Here is a 16,735-nt window from a genome sequence, read left to right on the forward strand (position 1 = left end):
TATACCCAACGAAGCCATTACTTACCTTTTGAATAAATATGTAACATAATTAAAAAGCCATTACTCCAACTCGTCTCTGACGCTCTAAAAGACACTCGGAATGTTGTTCAACAACTATTACAACTACCATCCATACCCTTAGTGCAGTATTCTTTACTGGTTATATGGCCGACGTAACCAGCCTCCACCCTACTTTCCCGTGAAAACTTGCATTGAAGTTTCCACCAGATTTTGTGGATAACTTTTCTTTCCAGAAAGAAGTAGTACTTTTTTTCTGAAATTCTTACTCTTGTACTTACTAACTCCATAATAAGCTTTGAAACAAAACGTGTTATTATGAATTCAAGGGTACGGCTATGAGAGCATGTATCTCAGTATATTTTACTGCTATGCGTACTACACCAGAAACCAACTTATTGATAATATACCCTAATCTCTGATTCTCTTCTTACGTGATGATTTTTTTTCATAGTTTCTGACCCCAAAGAAATTATCCTTCTCATTAGTGATACTAATATCCGTTATGAAGTAAGCACACCATCAAAATCTCAAAATTTCTTCGATACACGGTTTCCATCACTTCTAAAAACACAATCCTTTAGGAACCATACTATAAAGTAAGCTTACTTACACCCAGCTTCCACAAATCTACGACATTCCATTAATGCGACCTTTTACTCACAATCACTTCGAATCCGACGAATTAAATTCACTACATACTTTTAGCCAAGATAGGAGAATACTCACTAATTTCCGCAATATGGGTAGAAGCAGTAAATCTTTTAACTTTCCGAAAAATACTCAAATTTGACGAACTCGCACATCTGCAAACGACAAATAATTCCAGAACTTTCTTCAAATTCATAACCAACTTCAAGAATGCAACCTGCTGGCCTGCCGTACAAAAAACACAGAACACCCTCCACTCTAGTATCCTCTTACATTACAGTGAACCCGATCCTTTAAAAAAAAATAGTGTACTTTTTTCTTTCAAAACCCATGAAATTGGATCTTAGGAACGAGAAAACCTCTCATTCTTCTGAACACAATGTTCAATAAAAGAAACAATTTTTTTTCCTTCCAGAATTCATCTTTTACCCTCCCATTCAATCAAAATGAGAATAATTTTTGTTCCCAAAATTTGTAACCACACATTGTGCCGTGTGCTACCAGCAAGGTACTTTTCAAATTTAGACACCTTGACAACTTTACGGGATACTCAAGGAACTTTCTTTTAAAATTATGTGTTCTACAAAAACCAACTTTAAAAAACGTGAATAACTTCCTATTACCTTACAGGACTAAAAGTTTCTTTCCCCAGATTAACTTATTGATACCCACCATATCCCCCCCCCCCAAAAAAAAATAACCTTACACTTACTCTCACCAACCCATTGATCACAAGTGGGATCAAAAAATTTATCCTGAACAAATGACCATACCAAACCACCCCAATCAGTATCGGACCCCTTACAACTTCGTTATGAACTTCATCTGGCCTATGAAAGAAAAAGAAACATGGTCAACCACTTCAGCTATAGCCAACTGAAGTTGATGAAGCGAAGAAGGAACTTCATATGACAGAGCAATAAGGCCTGTAAAACGCGATCATTGATTATGTAAAAATGAAGGCTGCATCTTTTACGCTGTACCTCAACGAACGAAAACTAGAGGCCCACCTTCCCCGCCAAGAAAACAGACGAGAAGTGGACGCCAAGTAAAGCTACCGGGCATCTACGATGACTTTGAGCTAGATTCTTCTCCGAGGAGCGGGAAAAAGAGGGATGTTCGTCTCGAAAATCATGGTCAGGAAAGTCCGAGTGTTATAGTTTGAGGAAGAAAGAAACGCAGAGAAAAAGAAGGTGATTCGAAGAGAGGACAAAGGTGGTGCTGAAGAACTAGACGGCGGGTGGACGACGGATTGACGTAGCTGAAGAAGAGAAAGGGAGAGAAAGGAAAGGCATTGGTGTGAGAGGCGAAGAAAGAGACGGACGGTCTTGCTCAGAATAAATAAGTGTTTATTGTCGATTTATTTTGTTGTTTTGCAGACTAAGATTCTTGCTGGAGAATTGTGTTTAATCGGCTGTAAGCAAGTTGCTTACCTTTAATCCAGACGGGAATTAAAAAGGTATTTGTGTGTGTGTCTACTTTGTGTGAGTTATGGAAGGGAAAACGTGGATCGTAACAATATATATATGTATTTATATAGTAAAACAAACTCAAATTCAATACAATATTCCAGATGTCCAAGTGTTTGGAATGCAAAGAAGACAAGGACGTGAATGGAGGGGCTTTAATTATTCGTGAGTGCCCAACCCCCAAAGAACCAGAGCAAAACGATACCCACATAAATCAGCAACTGCCTCAACAATTTCAAGGTCCAACCCCCCCCCCCCCCTCGAAACAGAGTCAACCATCGCAGAGCTCCAAGAGGAAATTCGGCAACTGCGTGCCTAATTGAAAGGTACGCTTCAAATTAGTCTTCCTGTTAGTGTTAGATGTTGAATCCTCTTCTTGGAGAAGAAGTTGACGATTCCTATGACAAATATTCCAATGAATCTTCTTGATGGCCAACGCCTTTGTCTTTTTCCTTTCTAGTTTCTTCTTCTATTACTCTCCATTTGTATCCCCATTCCTTTTTTTATTAAATCACCCTCTTATCATTTTAATATTGTGGCTTGGATCTGTTTAGCCATGTTTTTAACTGCTGATCTTTTTTTTAAACTAGGAATTCTAGTAGCTAGCTTTCAAAACTTTTATCTTTTGTGGGATTCGAAACTGTGCAATTGCGACCACCTCGGAGGGATGGGAGATTTCGAAGACACAGTTGATTATGTTTCCGATTATGATGGCTGTCCCTTTGATATTGCATGGCTTGATTGTGCTTGGGATATGCTGGATTGGCTAGAGACATTTATCTAAGGTAATGTTTAAATTATTTGTGCTATAAATGTTTTTCTCATAATATTATGTTTTGTTTTGTTTGTTTGTTTTTTTTTAATTTTTTCAGGCAATCTTAAAAAAGACCCTGCAGAAGCTTTTCAAGAAAATCTTCACCAATTTTATGCAGGAAATTGATCAAAATTACGATAGAAAAGTTAGAGGAAGGTCGCAAGCTCATTGGGTCAGACATTCAAGGCCGTTGTTGCTTTGATTGATTCGGCTATCTGGTTCAAAGATCAATATGGACCGTATGCTGAAGAGTGCGCCGAGAGTTACTATCATCTGCCCTCCTTGAAATGGCTGGCACTGAACGTGAATTGAGAGAATACCCAGACAATTTTGTTTGGTCACACCTATTGGGTCCCGGACTCCTGGACCCAATAGCCAAATTGACTTTTGAGTCCAGCCACTAGGGGGACATCGCAAAGTACCATTTTCTTATTTCCGCTTATTTCCTATTTATTTCAAACGCACGGGTGTAAAAAATTGGAATTTTACAAAAAGGGGGGTGATTGTGTGTAGGCCTGTAGGTTCATACTTCAAAAGATGTGTGCACTGTGCAGATACTTTCCTAGCTGTCAAAAATGGTTCTTCGAACCGGTTAAACACGGACCATTAGTTGCGACTGAAACTAATCTCTGTCTTATTTATTTGTAGTGTCGAACAACTCAAACAACTCCATCCCGAAAAGTCTATTCGTTAAAGATCCGCCAAGGGAATTAGACGAATCGATTGCCAACATCCGGGCATTCGCGGAGGAGCTGGTCTTCGACGATCACAAAGGAAATATCAAGGACGCAAACCGTCAGGGTTGGCGCCTGTTGCAGCGTTGCTTCCCGCTGAGTTTCTTCACACTCACGGGTTCACCTCCGCCCAAGGCCTACCTGACAGAGACTCCCAAGTCGAAGTGGTAGATCTTAAAGGCTGAAAGACTTGAGAGAGAAGCATTGACTCTCCTGACCCCGGAGCAGCGAGCTAAGTTCGACGAGGACGAAGCGATCATCCGCAGGGACAGAGAGGTGCAGAACGCTCTAAGAGGAGAAGTTCGCGCGGCCAAAAAGAGGAAGCGGGACGCGGTGGAGGAAGCAAAAGTTCGCCTGGTAGAGAAGGAAGCGATAGAAAAGCGAAAGGCGTACGAACGTTCTAAACTTCGTAGTGTTGACTCTCTAGCTGATCAGGGTAACTCGGTAGCCCCAGTCAAGGTTCCGTTTGTTACACCAAATGGAGACCCGGTCCTACCAGGAGACTCCTTAACCGGCCTGTGGACAGCCATCGCCACAGGAAAATTCGCCATCCCGGGTTCGGCAAGCGACCCGGTGACCTCTGGGATTCGGGCAGTGCTGGCTAAGCACCTGAATCAGGCACAAACTCCGCAGCCATCGGCCTCGACGAGCCAGGCAAAGGTAGTAAAAACACCTAGAAGGTTACCGGCAGCTGGAAGGAAAAAGGCGGAAGCTTCGAAAGAAGTTCAGGCCCAGATCCTGAACCCTCCGGTCCTTCTAAGCCCAATTAGCCCCAAGCCAACGAAAGGCAAGGCTATAGCCCGGCCGAAGCCCGTGGCGAAAGACGCGCCCGCCGCCAAGAGTACGCCCGCCAAAGATTTGAGGCTGATTCTCAAAAGGTTCGACGAAGAGAATCCAGGCATTACGCTTGTGAAACTCCCGAAGGCCCGGTGAAAATCAGCCATCAACCCTCCCACAAAGGAGTTGGTAGAAGCGGAAGTAAAGCAGGCGGCGAGGCGCAATAGTCTCAGATCTGCCAAAGATCCTGAGCCAGGCGAATGAAAATGAATGAATGCTTAATGAGGTAATATCACTGTCGAAGGAAGAAATATATATTGTATTTCACTAATACATGTACTTGTACCATTTACTACTCACGAGGAAACGACATGGAGCAGCTCGTCGATTTCTCGGAAAGCTTTTGATGAATCTTTTCAATAGTTTCGTATTAAAAAAAAAATGAAAAGATGAGGCAACAAACAAATAACAAAACAAATCGTGAAATAGGCGCTAAACGTGTGAAATGAGACGACGATAACAAGCCAACACAGCGGCGGATCTCCCTTCGACACGGCGACGTGTCTACTAAAAAAATCAATTTCTAAACAAAATTTCCCTCCTTTTACTTTTCTTTTTATTTAAAAGAAAGTCTGTCAAAGGGAAAAGTGTAGGCGGTTTTTTTCTCCGACGTCTCTTACACTTTTCTAAATGTGTCTGAAAGTTGAAGGGGAGATCTCTCGGCATTCCACTATCATAGATGCCGAGGAAATATTGCCTAGCGTGTTATCCGGCTCTCTGTGTGTGTAGGGGAGACTGGAGTAAAACGGGACACCGGGTCAAAAGGGACAGTGGGGGGAAAAATAGTAGATGTTAATAAAACTGTAAAATTTTTTAGTATGTTATGTAAATCTGTATAATCTAATTTGGCATGAAATTTGGTTGGTTTTTGTCAATAACTGCATGAGTTATTGACAAAACAAAAAAAACGGTTTTTTTTTAGAAATTTTTGTCTCCGCCATTTTATGTTTGAAGAAACAAATAAACGCTAATGGCATGTAAATTTAATATGGAAATGAAGCTGATTCATTTCTTGATCGTTTAAAACAGAAATTATAATTTTAGATCGATTAGTTTAGACAGTATGAACTTTAAAAAAAAAGTGTCTAAACCGGGAAATCGGGACAGCTGTTTTTGGCTAATTTGGGACAGTTACGGACCAATCAGCGTACAGCATTTTTAAGAGGCTCGATTTCGTTACCTAGCAACGCAGGATGTCCTACTGCTCCATAAGGGTTTTTGTATTTATAAGAAAAAAGGTTCATTAACACAATAATCAATTTGAAACATTTATAAACTCAAAGAGTATATGCAGTGAAACACTTTTTCAATTTTTTTTAATTTTATTGATGAATTTTAAGGCGAAAACGGAGGACGTCCCTCATCACCCACCCCAGTGTCCTCAATTACCCCCCAAAATAGGCCCCTCCCACAAATCTGAGGAAACTTTAAAGGTATTTTATGGGGAAATGGTTCATTATAAAATTATATAAAAAATATGGGGGGTTCATTACAATATGGAATACATAAAAACAAAATTTTAAAGAAATTCAATAATTAGTTTGGGAGATATAGGGGGGAAACAAAAACCGTCCCGTTTTACTCCAGTCTCCCCTATATTAACAACGCCACCCTATAGAGAGATAGAGCGGCCTTGTGCCCTGCTATATAGCCTGGGTTTTGTATTATACATGTCCTTATCTGGGAATCTCAACAGTCTCGGCCAGCAGCTTTTTCTTGTGGGGGGAGAAACAAAAAGACTTTGGACTTTGGTTGTTTTTTTCCCCCTCTCTCTGCTGGACTTATTTTTATGTGCTGTAGTCACTACGGGAAACAAATGACTGTAGAGGCCATGTAAATATATGCCGTGTATTCGACCCTATAGGTCCCATTGGCTACGGCGTATAAAAAAATAAAGTTGGGAAATAATAAAACAAAATTTCCTGTAAACCCGAAAGGCAATTAAAATGTTCCAAAGAAATTCTATATAAATTTCTTAAAGACATTTGATTTGTTTTTTTGTTTTTTTTTCGTATGGATATGATTATTATTCGATATACGAGTCCGCGCTTGTGTATTGCGTGTCCCGCCGTTCGGTTCACGGAGTTTATCAACGATATCGAACGGCCGCTAATCCGATCTGAGCGGCTGCGGCGGCTGCGGCGGCTGCGACCCAAACGCGAAAGAAATGAAATGCGAGGAGGACCGTGAATATGTAAAAAGGCCCTGCAAATTACGGAGAATCCAATCAGATGCGCACATGTACACACGCAAGCCTGGCTTGGGATGATGTGCTGGTAATGGAGAGGTTGGCCAGTCTTGTCAACAGCCCGAAACAATTCGACGAAAGAAACCGAGAATCCCGCGCGTGATGGTGCTGGAATTTCATCCCTTTTTATTATTTTGTTTTGGCCCATCAGCCCAATGTCATTGTCGGTTCATTCGTAGGTTAAGAGTCAGAAGATGAGAAAGAAAGCGAGGAAGATGATGATGAGCACTCAGAAAATTATGTTGTGCCCGTAGATGCCAGTCACCCTTCTGTCGAAGGAGGTAATACATAATTTATTTCCCTAAAAATGTATGTACTTGTACCATCTCATTCGTAGGTGAAGAGTCAGAGGAAAAGAATGCTGACAAGGAAGAAAGTGAGGAAGATGATGATCGAGAGGAAAGTGAGGAGAATGTGCAAGGAGATGCTGGCAAAGGAGGTGATATTTATTGTATCACATTAAAACATTTATCATAACTTTACCATCTCATTCATAGGTGAAGAGTCAGAGGTTGACAACAATGTTAGCGAGGAAGATGATGATGATGAAGGGGAAAGTGAGGAGGATGTTCTGCGAAATGCTGTCAAAGGAAGTGATATATTGTATCACATTAAAACATTTATCGTAACTTTACCAAATCATTCATAGGTGTAAAAGTTGAAGGGGAAGAAGAAAAGTCTGAGGGTGAAGATGAAAGTGAGGCGGGAAAGGAAGAGGAAGAGGGAGGTAATCCTGGTGCTCAGCCTGAGGATGAACCGATGGAGTTGGAGTGTGACAGAGAAGACCGCAAGGAACGAAGTAATGAAGGACGTCGTGAATGGAAAGACGAGCGTAAAAGGAAGGATCGGGTGCCAGAGGATGGTTTGATGGTTGTCAAACACCGAAGGGAGGACGACGTTGGCACAGCAAGAAGGTGAAAATCCTGGAGAAGTTCAACTCTTACTCTGTCATAACTCATGACCGAGCGAGACGAGACTGAAAGTCCGAAACAATCACTCTACCAAAACCCTTTACGAAGACACAGTTGATTCTTTTTTCGATTGGCCTTTGGCCCTTGGCTGTCCCTTGGATATTCCATGGCTTGATCAAGCTTCGAAAATGCTGGAATTAGCCAGAGAAATTTATCTTGGGTAATTTTCAATTATTTGTAAGCAGTAATGTTTTACTAATTATGTTGTTTTTGTTTTTTTCAGGCAATCCTAAAAGACCCTGCAGCAAAGCGAAAACTTGCAGATACTCTATTTAAATTGGCAGAAGTAGGGCTAAAATCTAACATTAATGCATAATTTTGTGCTTATAACTTAACTCGGTTTTTTAAAACATTTATCAAATATTATATTAAGTAGAAGGTGGAGGAGAACAATCAGATCCTCTCTGTACCTAATGCGGCGGTGAAATGACAGCGAATCAACAGTAATTGTCGTCTGCTACAAAATCGGACACAACGATGCCATGTAATTATAGTTATCCTGTTGGCCCTGTCTGTGCCATGGTGTATTAGTATGGTGGGGGATCTTTTGTTGGAATCGGCTATCTCGAATGAAGCTAGTTTCCGGACAAGAGGCGGAGCTTAGTGACAAAGGCAAGCCAATTGCAGGGCTGGTCACCTATTCTTGGTTCAATTCTTTGGCATGTCATTGGTTCAATTCTCCAAATTGTCCACCAGGCAGCGCTGATCATAGGTGACCACTGGCTTCAGCCGAGATAGCCGAAGTTCCCCCACCATACTAATACACCATGTCTGTGCTAAAACCCCCATCTGGCGACGGCTAGGCAATAGGGTCGTTGCATGAAATTTTGATTTCTTTTAAACATACCTTGTTAGAATCAGTTTTTTACGCTGATTCTCATGGTATTTTTTAAATATTTTTAAAATGAACCTAACTGTGTATTTCTAATTCAAAGTTCAAATAAGCGCAGCCTCCCATTTCAAAACGGGCCCCCAGCCATTTTTTAGGGGTGGTGCTTAATTTGTGATAAATTTGTAGACGACGCTCACCAAAATCACTTTTTTCGTACTGCCTACGGCTGACTACAACCCTCTTTCGCCCTTAGGGCCTAAAGGCGAAATACAAAAAGGGTGATTTTGGTGAGCGTCGTCTACAAATTCAAACTACAATGACTATCGAGTGGAAATAAATCTTAAAAGATTACCTGATAACTAAGGAATGTAGTTATCTAATTAAGAATAGCAACTGAAGATTATTGCAATGAGAAAATAAAAACTAAAACTAAAACGGGCGAAACTCCATAAGCCGCCATGCAAGAACTGTTACGTCTGGTTCGTGGCCAATCAATTTTTCACAATTTCAGCGAACTGGCGACTTCGGACGTTAGCCAATTCTATATGGGAAATTTACGGCTGTCATTGGGAAGCGGGAACTAAGACCACCTCTCCATACCCCTGGTGGCAGTTTTGTCAGAGCTATAGAATACTGGTAGCGCCACTGCCATGTTAACTCTTCCTCTCGGAAATTTTATCTGGGGCTGAAGCCAACTTTAGCAATCGATAGTGAAAATCGGAGCTAATCGGAGCTAAGATATCGATCTCGCTCCTTGCCACTCCTCCACTTTTCCCTCCATTCTTATTACCATGCCTATACCCTACTTCCCCACACACCCGCCGTGGCGCTTATAGCTAAGGAGCAGGGCAGGCAAGCTGGCTTCACTTCCAGACAAAAAAAGCAATAGAAGTGCTCGCCATATGAGTGGCGGTACCAGTATTCTATAGCTCTGGTCATAGTTAAAGAGGGGATGGTTTGTTCACGCACTAGAAATTTCCCATAAGGCTCGATCCCAGGTTGCCACGATAAATGGTAGTGACACCAAGTGGATTTTCTCCAGAACTATGTCTGAACACGTTTTTTTTCTAAGTCCTTGCGAAAGAAAAATAATTAGGATTTTTAAAAAAATGTAAAAAAACTCGCATTTTTTACAGAATCTAGGTATTCCATCAATTTCGCTTTAAAAATATAGAAAAAAAGGAAAATAAACAAATAATCTTATTCCTGGTTTGAACCTACGCCGTCTCACATTGGAACTCGTCGCTCCTCCAATTTAGCTATCAACTTCTTACTGGCCTGCAAAAAAAGCTATTCATAAACCCTTTTAGGAAGCACAATTCAAGAAAACACGATTCAGTAACGCTACGCTTGGCGGCAGGGGCGTCCCTAAACTGCGAAAGCGAAACGCCTAAAATGCGGAAAAGCTGTGCGAAACGGACCAAAATTTTGGGACCGTTTCGCGGGACCAAATGCCGGAGGGCATACTAAAGAGCGAAACATCTTGCGAAACAAAAAGTTTTCCTTTTCTCCACAGAGGTCCAAATTGACGGAGATTGCCGCCATTTTTCATTGTCTCCCGCTATGATGAGGCATTAAAGGAGGAAGGGGGGCAATCAAATTCGATTTCTTCGCCACTACCCCTGTATGTTTTCATGCGCATTTTACGATTATTAAACTAATGAAAGACATAGAGCAGCAGCACGTTATGGTGATATTTTTAAATAATAAAATATTAGGTAATGGCCCAGGGATTATACATTACATTAAATAATTTTAAATTAACCAGTAGGTACGTGCTCAAAGAAAGAATCGGCCATAACAGTATGAGTGCCTTATATCAAGCTAAAAATCAAAGCTACCATGTTCCAAATCAAGCTAAAATTTAATCAGCTAAAACTTTCCTTAAAATTAAGAATGTTAATCTGATTGATACTGATACATGGAAACGAGAAGTTCCATTAATATTTTTATACCAATCTTCTAATTAAAAACACCTATTGCATATTGCATTCAAGGTATTCCGTATTCAACTATTCATGGTCAACACACAAATAGACCAGCGGACCAGCCATAAGGTGCGCGAAACTCGAAGTCTCGAAAATTTGAAACTCTTAACAATTTGTTTGTTACGGCTTCCATTGTCGTCTGCTACCAAGACGTTTACACTGCGACGTTTCGCAAACACCGATTTCGCAGTTTAGTACGGACCCAAAGACTAAAATGCGAAACAGGGTCCCAACTTTTGGGTCCGTTTCGCACAGCTGTTTCGCATTTTAGGCGTTTCTCGTTTCGCGTTTCGCTTTCGCAGTTTAGGGACGCCCTGGTGGCAGCACTATTTATCGTGGCAAAGGACTTTGAAAAAAGCCTGAAAAACCGAGGATCTAGCTTATGGGAAAATTCTAGTGCGTGAACAAACCATCCCCTCTTTAACTATGCTCTGGTTTTGTTATACAAGTACAAATAGCCGCCGCCAGATGGGGTTTTAGCACAGACAGGGCAACTATAATTATATGGCATCGTTGTGTCCGATTTTGTAGCAGACGACAATTACTGTTGACGCATCAGGTTCAGGTACAGTCGCACAGAGAGGTTGTGGTTGTTATCGTCCCCCCATTCCGCAATCGGTGCCATAGGATTTACTACGTTTATACTGGTAACTGTGTTTTTGGTGTGTCCGTTTAATAAGTAGTAAATATCTAATCTATAGTTAGTACAGTAAATATCTATAGTTAGTATAGTAAATAAGAGTATAGTAAGGTGGCAAGTGGCAACTACTGCAAGTTTACCTCTGTCAGGTATTGCATTTTTCCTATGAGACCTTTTGACGAACTGGAGAAAGATCTTGAATGGCTGCATTAAAGAAAAGTTTACATCGTCGATCGAAAGTTGAGTGAGTTGACTTGACATTTAGTTTTCTCATTCTCATCTAGCATCTGCCTTTAATAGAGTTTAGATATCTGGTAAGTTAATTGAATAATTGGTTCTTGTAATGTTGTGGAATGGGATAACTTAACTAACATGTGATCATAGATATAGATATAGATTGAGTATGTGAGTTTGTGATAGATTTATTAACCATGACTTTCCATTTTAAGAATAAGTGGCATGTTTTTATTAATATCAGAACTATTTATGTGTTAGTAGTTGAACTAAAATCTTAATCATCAAAGTATAGTTCATAAACTTTGTTGAATAACCATTCTGCTGCTGTATTTTATCGACCAAAAAAATGTGTGCAAGATCTCAAACCTTTCTAGTTTTCCAATTGTATTAATATCAACTATGAGGTTCTAAATGCAGTGTATTAATAACTTTGAAAAATTAATTTTGCTGTTAAGTCATATATCTAAAACATTTGTTAATTGTGTTTCAGGTTTACAACCAGTAGAATAAACTGATTGATTGTGAGGATGGAGAGAAAATCTTTTGGCTTCACACAGCTGAGGTTCATGACCAAGAAACCTTTATTAGCAGAAGGAAATTGTGAGACTACTCACATTTTTACGTCAATCCTTTCTTTTGTAAGCCACCACAGCACACTGCAACTTCTTGGCAAAGTAATGAAACAGGTGAACTTGCTCATCATAAACCTTAATATATGGGAGCTTGTTTTCCAGGTTTCTTCCATAGCACACTGAGCTCACCTACCAACCTTCCTATCGATTTGTTCACCTGCTTATAAGAAATTCGAAGAATATCCTTTCACATCGAGTATCAAATCAACAAACTGGCGGGGTGATGACACAAGATCGCCTATTACACCTGCGGCCAGTCCTCGTGTGACATCGCATCCGGCTTCTTTAGAAACGAGTGGTGAAGTGGACTTCTTATCCATCGACCACATATAACCGCCGGTCTTCCAAGTTTCTTCCAACGTCCATTTAGTTCACCCGCTTCAAAATTTTCTTTTACGCCTTCAAATGAATTAAATGAGTAATCTAGTTTCCTGTAAATGTTGTTAAAACTATAGTTATCAGATAGTGTTGCCATAGAATATTTGGGTGAACTCCATTTGAAGGGATTTTTTTGTATTTTATACAAAATTTCCATTGATCAAACATTAATTTCATTTTGGTCATACATAGGTTTATGTTTACGTAGCAGTGATGTTGCTGTCCAATATGGCATGTTGTTGCAGCCTATAGACTGGTGAAAGATTTTTTGCATCGAGTTATGCTGTTGCTGTTCCTTGGTGCCGGACGGACTGCTGGTGTGGTGCACAAAAGTTACATCCAGTTTTAATTGTTGTTTGTGTTTAAATGCAGTTAACCGTTTATATGTTGAAAAGGAGCAGAAAAGTTCCTTGGTGTTAAATCGCTGGCGTTGTGCTGCATAAGTTACATCCAGTATTTTGTTTAATTGCTATTTGCGTCTATGAAGTTAACCGTTTATATGTTGAGAATGAAAAAAAAACTAGTAATACGGGGAATTTTTACGTTGAAAAAATAATAAACATGCCTTCGCGGTTGGGAAACCAGCGAGGAGGAGATTGGGGGTGGGGGGTGGGTAATTGATTTTCATTAATTAGAAGAAGTCGTGGTTTTTTTTAATAAGGTAGAAAAATCCTTTGTCTATTACATCCACATACCTACCTACATATCCACATCTATTCCTCAAACCCCAAGCTTCCACCAACATCCACTCCTTAAACTCCCATTTCCCCACAAATGTCAAATATATGTAATATGTACATATTATTGTTCTATAAATAAACCATTTTTGTAAAATGTTAAATTTATTTTTATTATTGAACACTTACAAAATAAACAATTCATTAAACAGAGCGTCCGGTTCGAGACAATTTTTTCTGTGCGAGGCTTTTTAGCAAGCAATCCGCCACCCAATTTGACAAAAAGTGATAGTTATTTGCTTTCACGGAAATTGCGTCAGACGGTTAAAAAATTTCTAGTTCATCAATCTCATGTAGAAATTTGCATCTAGTCTACTGGTGAAAATTGCGATTATTTAGGAGATGTGTTAAAAAATTGTGAGTAGCCAATAAATTGAACTAATTCGCTTCTTCAGAATATTTTGAAGATAGATCACAAGAAAATCTAAAAACAACAAAATGATCTAAAACCAAAATATTCAGAAAAAGTGGATTAGTTCAATTGTTTAGCTATCCACATTTGCTTTTAACACATCACCTAAATTAATCAAGCTTAAAGAATCGCAATTTGCACCAGTAGATTAGATGCAAATTTCTACATGAGATTGTTGAAATAGAAATGTTGTAACCGTCTGACGAAATTTGCGAGAAAACAAACTTATCACTTTTTGTCACATTGGGTGGCGGATTGCTTGCTAAAACTCGCACATCCAGTGTCGGCGTAGATCCAGGGAGATTACCTGGAAATGGAAGAAGAGAGAAGAGTGCGAGGCAAGTTTTACTGGGGAGCGATTAGTCATACTAGGCTTCCGGGTTAGACTCATGACCCTCTAAAAGTTTTCGTCGGATCATGCGCCTTCCAAGTCCCCGTTCGACCAGAGCCCTCCCCTCCTCCTGGTTTCACAGCGGGTGAGTGACCACCGGCGGGCGTTGGTTAGTGGTTAGTTAGGGAAACGGAGCCACAGAAAAGAAGGGAGCCCAGATATGCACTTGTAATTATTAAATGATGTAGCCTACCTTATGCTAACTGGCTGTAGCAAATCACAATCCCAATTCTCGTTTCAAAGAATTTCGGTCCCGAATCAGAATGGATTCGATAAAGCCCATCATGACCTACAAGAATAATTAAAACAGTTATTAGTAGTTCACAATAATACTCGAAATCGTCCTTAAATATAAGATAGGCGTCAAGGCAGAAGAGTCCTTTAAATACACACAAAACTTGAACAACACACATTAAATTGCTTGAACCTAGCTCGAAACCTTGAGAACTATACAGAGAACGAAGCTCACTCGCTAATGTAAATTTTCCGGAAGTATACCGGAAGTAAGCGATAGCTCTTCAACTGTTGAGCTGTCTTCAGATCAAACCAGATATTCGTGGTCATCATGAAATTTGCGGTCGATTTGAAGGGATTTAAACGAAAACCAAAATCTGACCGATTTTCCGATATTTTTCACTGACACAGGCAAACGACCCCAAATTTGACGAGGATCACGAATAATTGGTTATTTTGGGTGTCAAATGAATCCTCTTCTAAATATTACCTGATTCAGAAACCGGAAGTAGACAAAAAGCAATTTATACAAAATCTAACAAGTGAGCTTTGTTGTTAGAACTTAAAAAATCACCTAAATTTTCTTACATTAACTCCGAAAAATATTTTTAGGAATGTGCAAAATAAAAGAAACTGAAGCTTTGCATGCTGCTTCTGACAGCTGAAAACCGATCTTAAGGCCATGCTACATGGTCATATAATGTCAAAAGGAATGCTTAAAACAAAAACGTCCCTGCTCTATCTCATTGACACTCAAATAATCTTAAAAAAAAAAATAACAATAAAAACAAAGATAAAATATACTCGATACCTACTCACGTAAAGTAATACTCTCGTCACCAAAATCACCATCTCATCGTCCTCAAGGAAACGCCATCACACATCGCAAACAGCCAAACAATTTGAAGATGAAAATTCCGTGCTATGTAGAGAGCAGGGGTAGTACAAGTCGATTGCGTAGTCGAATGATGCTGGTAAAAAAATAGAATCTTTGTTGTTGCCAGTTTCTTCATCACTGAAAATAGCAATAACAACTGTTTTCATTTACATGACTTGTGTAGCAGCACAGTTTAACCTCTGTTTAAACTTTTTGGAAGTTTACTGCATGCTCTTTGTTGGGAATGCAATAGTTGGGAATGCAACAATGATTACTACTAGATTAACTCAACTGCTTCGGAAGTGCCAATTACATAAGTGTCAAGAAAGAATCTGTAAAATAAAATACATTAAATCAGCTTGATGTTGGTAGTAAAATAATCAGGTTATTGTGATTACCTGCTTTCATCCCAAATTTTGGCAATAAAACTGATGCTTGGTATCTGAACCTGTGGATAAATAAAGTAAGGAACTTGTTGATTAGAAATTTATCTGAAGGATAAATACACCCATAATTAACATCTCTGATAATTGACATGGAGTACGATTTCAATATCACACCCCCTGTGAGCTATAACTTACATACCTCATTTAATGATGAAGTGCTGCTAGTTAAATTCTGAAGTAGTTATCAAACTGGACAATCCAGCATATTGCAGGGTATTGAAGGCTTGTTCCTTTGGAATGTCTTGGCAATGTTATTTTTCTCAGATCCACTTCATCTCTCTTGTCTTGTTTCTATTAATAAAAAATACCGGAAGACATGAATAGGCTGACTACATTAACCCATATAGAAGCAATTTCAAACTTCAACTCAAAGGAAAACATCGAAGTTGAAAATGATATAAACAAACATGGCTGAAGCACTAAATTCAGCAGAGAGATGCAACAAAGGTTGCCTTTCGCTTTCTCTTAGTGGAAGTTGATAAAATTCATGGGTTCGAACTATATGGACGAAATAGATACATAAAACATAACTCAGAGAATTCAAAGAAGCATCTACTACCTGCCACTAACAGATGATATTTAGTTAGCGTTTAGTTTAAGCGTTATTTATATTGAAAATAGACGTCAACTTTTCCTCTTTAAGTCTAAACATTTTCGTACGCACATGTCAGGTATTTGTTGAGCGTTGACTTGTTATTGTTCGCGCTGTCATCTAGCGGTAAGTCTCAAATCTTTTTGTAAACGCAAAATTGTTTGTCTCACCCTCTGTTTTTTTGGTCTCGATTATACGCTAGGTGGCTGGTGGCTAATAGTCGATTAGCAAGTCAAAATTTGAAGAAAAAAAAATAGGTCACGTGAAGGTGAAGGATAAGGGTAAAATAAGTATTGCTTTTCTTTCTTCTTCTGTCTTTCTTTTTTAAATTCCCGAAACCGAAGGATTCCTGAGTATATTATTATTATTAAAATTATTATATTCATATTTTGTCATAAAGAAGGTTCAACCATGGGGAAAAAATCGGGAATTTTTTAATGGATAAGTGCCTAATCAAAAAATATTACTGGATTTAAAAAGAAAAAAAACTCAGTTATTTAAAAAAAAGGTGGCATATTCGCATTTTCCAGGTTAAGTTATAACACTTCGATTTGATAAGATGCACTGAATACATGTCAGTTTTATGGATAAAATTCA

General features: G+C 39.3%; 3 long non-coding RNA genes across 3 annotated transcripts; 1 reads left to right on the plus strand and 2 right to left on the minus strand.

Annotated features, from left to right (window-relative positions):
• Window positions 1-736: 736 nt before the first annotated feature.
• Window positions 737-12,719, minus strand: LOC124329289. Its single transcript, XR_006916736.1, has 3 exons — window positions 12,638-12,719; window positions 5,144-5,149; window positions 737-746 (listed from the first exon to the last, which is right to left on the minus strand). It is a non-coding gene; the product is annotated as an uncharacterized LOC124329289 (long non-coding RNA).
• On the plus strand, window positions 11,109-12,716 carry LOC124329272. The gene is made up of 4 exons (XR_006916719.1): window positions 11,109-11,209; window positions 11,930-12,113; window positions 12,174-12,489; window positions 12,642-12,716. It is a non-coding gene; the product is annotated as an uncharacterized LOC124329272 (long non-coding RNA).
• Window positions 12,720-14,087: 1,368 nt separating the features above from the next.
• LOC124329281 lies at window positions 14,088-16,197 on the minus strand. Its single transcript, XR_006916728.1, has 6 exons — window positions 16,106-16,197; window positions 15,686-15,837; window positions 15,499-15,548; window positions 15,272-15,432; window positions 15,035-15,194; window positions 14,088-14,278 (listed from the first exon to the last, which is right to left on the minus strand). It is a non-coding gene; the product is annotated as an uncharacterized LOC124329281 (long non-coding RNA).
• Window positions 16,198-16,735: the final 538 nt, after the last annotated feature.

This window comes from Daphnia pulicaria, chromosome 3, assembly GCF_021234035.1.
Source record: "Daphnia pulicaria isolate SC F1-1A chromosome 3, SC_F0-13Bv2, whole genome shotgun sequence".
Lineage (NCBI taxonomy): Eukaryota > Metazoa > Arthropoda > Branchiopoda > Diplostraca > Daphniidae > Daphnia > Daphnia pulicaria.